Source organism: Arachis hypogaea, chromosome 11 (genome assembly GCF_003086295.3).
Source record: "Arachis hypogaea cultivar Tifrunner chromosome 11, arahy.Tifrunner.gnm2.J5K5, whole genome shotgun sequence".
In the NCBI taxonomy this organism is placed as follows: domain Eukaryota; kingdom Viridiplantae; phylum Streptophyta; class Magnoliopsida; order Fabales; family Fabaceae; genus Arachis; species Arachis hypogaea.
In genome coordinates, this window is record NC_092046.1 from 72,571,662 (window position 1) to 72,576,634 (window position 4,973).

Genomic DNA, 4,973 nt, shown 5'->3' on the forward strand with positions numbered 1-4,973 from the left:
ATTAAGGTGTGGAGCTCTGCTGTTCCTCATGAATTAATGCAAAGTACTATTGTTTTCTTGTTCAATTCAAGCTTATTCCTATTCTAAGATATTCGCTTGCACTTCAACCGTGATGAATATGATGATCTGTGACACTCATCACTATTCTCATCTTATGAACGCGTGCCTGACAACCACTTCCGTTCTACCTTAGATCGAGCGTGTATCTCTTAGCCTCCATTCCGAAAGATCGGATTCTTCGTGGTATAAGCTAGAATTATTGGCGGCCATTCCTGAGATCCAAAAAGTCTAAACCTTGTCTGTGGTATTCCGAGTAGGACCTGGGAAGGGATGACTATGACGAGCTTCAAACTCGCGAGTGTTGGGCATAGTGACAGATGCAAAAGGATCACTGGATCCTATTCCAACATGATCGAGAACCGACAGATGATTAGCCGTGCGGTGACAGCGCATTTGGACCATTTTCACTGAGAGGACAGGAAGTAGCCATTGACAACGGTGATGCCCAACATACATCTTGCCATGGAAAGGAGTATGAATGATTGAATGAAGACAGTAGGAAAGCAGAGATTCAGAAGCAACAAGCATCTCCATACGCTTATCTAAAATTCTCACCAATGATTTACATAAGTATCTTTATCTTATTCTCTGTTATTTATATTTTAATTATGAAAATCCCATAACCATTTGAATCTGCCTGACTGAGATTTACAAGATGACCATAGCTTGCTTCAAGCCGACAATCTCCGTGGGATCGACCCTTACTCACGTAAGGTTTATTACTTGGACGACCCAGTGCACTTACTGGTTAGTTGTATCGGAGTTGTGAAAAAGAATTTGAGATTATGAACGTGCGTACTAAGTTTTTGGCGCCGTTGCTAGAGATCACAATTTCATGCACCAAGTTTTTGGCGCCGTTGCCGGGGATTGTTCGAGTTTGGACAACTGACGGTTCATCTTGTTGCTCAGATTTGGTAATTTTATTTTAATTTTAAGCCTTTTGTTTTTATTATTTTTATTTTCAAAAAATTTTCAAAAAAAAAATAAATTATTCTATGTTCTTCAGAATTTTTAAGAATGAATTCTAGTTTCATGAGATACGTTGGATCCTGGCTGGCTGTTAAGCTATGTCTAATCTTTTGGACCGAGGTTTCAACTATCCTTAGAAGAGCTTCTTTGTCTTTCTCCGCAATTTAGCTGTTGTATGTAATGATCTGCTAAAGCTTGGTTGGTCATTGGCCATGTCTAGTGTTTTGGACCGAAGCTTTCACTGAAAGCTTGGCTGGTTGGTTAGCCATGTTTAATTCCTGGACCGGAGCTTTAGACTTACATTGCATGATTCCTGGAATTCTCATTAGAAATTTTGAAATCCTTATTTTTCTTTTTCCAATTAATTTTCGAAAAATATAAAAAAAATTTTATAAAATTGTAAAAATAAAAAAATAGTTTGTGTTCCTTGTTTGAGTCTAGTGTCAGATTTTAAGTTTGGTGTCAATTGCATCTTTTTAATTTCCAAAAAAAAAAAATTCGAAAATTCATGCATGTGTCCTTCATAATCTTCAAGTTGTTCTTGATGATTTTCTTTGTTTGATCTTTACATTTTCATGTTTTGTGTCTTTTCTTGTTTTTCATATGCATTTTCAATTTGTTGGTGTCCAAAGTTTGAAAATTTCTAAGTTTGGTGTCTTGCATGTTTTTCTTTTCTTAAAAAATTTTCAAAAATAAGTTCTTGGTGTTCATCTTGACATTCAAAGTGTTCTTGGTGTTCATCTTGACATTCAAAGTGTTCTTGCATGCATCATGTGTTTTGATCTTGAATTTTCATGTTTTGCATCATTTTTGTGTTTTTCTCTCTCTTCTTAAAAATTCAAAAATAAAAAAAATATCTTTCCCTTATTCTTCTCATAAATTTCCAATATTTGAGTTGACTTATTCAAAAATTTTTAAAATTTAGTTGTTTCTTATGAGTCTAGTCAAATTTTCAATTTAAAAATTCTATCTTTTTCAAATCTTTTTCAAAAATCAAATCTTTTTCATTTTTTCTTTCATATTTTCAAAAATTTCAAATTCATTTTCAAAAATCTTTTTCTTATTTTGTTTCATAATTTCAAAATCTTTACAAACAATTAATGTGATTGATTCAAAAATTTTAAAGTTTGTTACTTGCCTATTAAGAAAGGTTCAATTTTTAAATTTTAGAATCATATCTTTTAGTTTCTTGTTAGTCAAGTAATCAACTTTAATTTTCAAAATCAAATCTTTTTAAATTTCTTTTTTAAATCTTTTTCAAAATGATTTTCAATCATATCTTTTTCAAAAATCAATTTTCAAAATCTTTTCTAACTTCCTATCTTTTCAAATTTGGTTTTCAAATCTTTTTCAATTAACCACTTAACTTTTTGTTTGATTTTAAAAAGTTTTCTATTTCAATCATATCTTTTTCAAAACCACCTAACTAATTTTTTCTCTCTAATTTTCGAAAACTCCTCTCCACTTTTTCAAAATTCCTTTTTAATTAACTAATTGTTTTAAAATTCAATTTATTTTATTCCTTTTTATAATTTTTGAATACTAACTAATAATTAAAATAAAAACAAAAATATTTTTCCTTTTATTTTAATTTAAGTTCGAATTTTTCTCTTCTCCTTCTTCTATTCTTCTTTTCTTATACTTACATAAGAAATCTTTATACTGTGACATAGAGGATTCCATATTTTCTTTTCTGTTCTCTTCTTTTTCATATGAGCAAGAACAAGGATAAGAACATTCTTGTTGAAGCTGACCCTGAACCTGAAAGGACTCTGAAAAGGAAGCTAAGGGAAGCTAAGGCACAACTCTCTAGAGAGGACCTGACAGAAATTTTTGAAAAAGAAGGAGACATGGCCGAACCTAATAACAATGGTAAGGATGCAAGGAAGATGCTTGGTGACTTTATTGCACCCTCTTCTAACTTTTATGGAAGAAGCATCTCAATTCCTGCAATTGGAGCAAACAACTTTGAGCTTAAGCCTCAATTGGTTTCTCTAATGCAGCAGAATTGCAAGTTTCATGGACTTCCAATGGAAGATCCTCATCAGTTTTTAGCTGAATTCTTGCAAATTTGTGACACTGTCAAGACCAATGGAGTTGATCCCAAGGTCTACAGGCTTATGCTTTTCCCTTTTGCTGTAAGAGACAGAGCTAGAACATGGTTGGATTCACAACTTAAGGAAAGCCTGAACTCTTGGGATAAGCTGGTCAGTGCTTTCCTGGCCAAATTCTTTCCACCTCAAAAGATGAGCAAGCTTAGAGTGGAAATCCAAACCTTCAGACAGAAGGAAGGAGAATCCCTCTATGAAGCTTGGGAAAGATATAAGCAACTGATCAAAAGGTGTCCTACTGACATGCTTCCAGAGTGGAGCATCATAAATATATTCTGTGATGGTCTGTCTGAGTTGTCAAAAATGTCATTGGACCATTCTGCAGAAGGATCTCTTCACGTGAAAACCCCTGCAGAAGCTCAGGAACTCATTGAAATGGTTGCAAATAACCAGTTCATGAACACCTCTGAGAGGAATCCTGTGAACAATGGGATGCCTCAGAAAAAGGGAGTTCTTGAAATTGATACTCTAAATGCCATATTGGCTCAGAACAAAATATTGACTCAGCAAGTCAATATGATTTCTCAGAGTCTGAATGGATTGCAAGCTGCATCCAACAGTAATAAGGAAGCATCTTCTGAAGAAGAAGCTTATGATCATGAGAACCCTGCAATGGCAGAGGTGAATTACATGGGAGAACCCTATGGAAACACCTATAATCCTTCATGGAGAAATCATCCAAATTTCTCATGGAAGGATCAACAAAAGCCTCAACAAGGCTTCAATAATAATGGTGGAAGAAACAGGTTTAGCAATAGCAAGCCTTTTCCATCATCTTCTCAGCAACAGACAGAGAATTCTGAACAGAGCCATTCTGGCCTGGCAACCATAGTCTCTGATTTATCCAAGACCACACTAAGTTTCATGAATGAAACAAGGTCCTCCATTAGAAATTTGGAGGCATAGGTGGGTCATCTGAGTAAGAAGATTACTAAAACTCCTCCCAGTACTCTCCCAAGCAATACAGAAGAAAATCCCAAGAGAGAGTGCAAGGCCATAACCATGACCAACATGGCTGAACCTGGAGAGAGTGAGGAGGACGTCAGTTCCAGTGAGAAAAGCCTCATGGGACGTCCTCTGGACAGTAAGGAGTTTCCCTTTGAGGAACCAGAAGAATCTGAGGCTCATACAGAGACCATAGAGATTCCATTGAACTTCCTTCTGTCATTCATGAGTTCTGATGAATATTCTTCCTCTGAAGAGGATGAAGACATCACTGAAGAGCAAGTTGCTAAATATCTAGGAGCAATAATGAAGTTGAATGCCAATTTATTTGGTACTGAGACTTGGGAGGATGAACCCCCCTTGTTCACCAATGAAATGAATGCATTAATGAGGCAGACATTACCTCAGAAGAAACCGGATCCCAAAAAATTCTTCATACCTTGTACCATAGGCACCATGACCTTTGAGAAGGCTCTATGTGACCTGAGGTCAGGGATAAATCTCATGCCACTCTCTGTAATGGAGAGATTGGGAATCTTTGAGGTACAAGCTGTAAAAATCTCACTAGAGATGGCAGACAAATCAATGAAACAGGCTTATGGACTAGTAAAGGACGTGCTAGTAAAGGTTGGAGGCCTTTACATCCCTGCTGATTTCATAATCCTAGACACTGGGAAGGATGAGGATGAATCCATCATCCTTGGCAGACTCTTCCTGGCCACAGCAAAAGCTGTGATTGATGTTGACAGAGGAGAGATGGTCCTTCAGTTGAATGAGGACTACCTTGTATTTAAGACTCAAGGGTCTCCTTCTGTAACCATGGAGAGGAAGCATGAAAAGCTTCACTCAATACAGAGTCAAACAAAACCCCCACATTCAAACTCTAAG

The 4,973-nt window shown here is 36.0% G+C and overlaps 1 non-coding gene across 1 annotated transcript; it reads right to left on the reverse strand.

Moving 5' to 3' along the window:
* Positions 1–3,281: 3,281 nt before the first annotated feature.
* LOC112725651 (small nucleolar RNA R71) lies at positions 3,282–3,389 on the reverse strand. Its single transcript, XR_003164744.1, has one exon. It is a non-coding gene; the product is annotated as a small nucleolar RNA R71 (small nucleolar RNA).
* Positions 3,390–4,973: the final 1,584 nt, after the last annotated feature.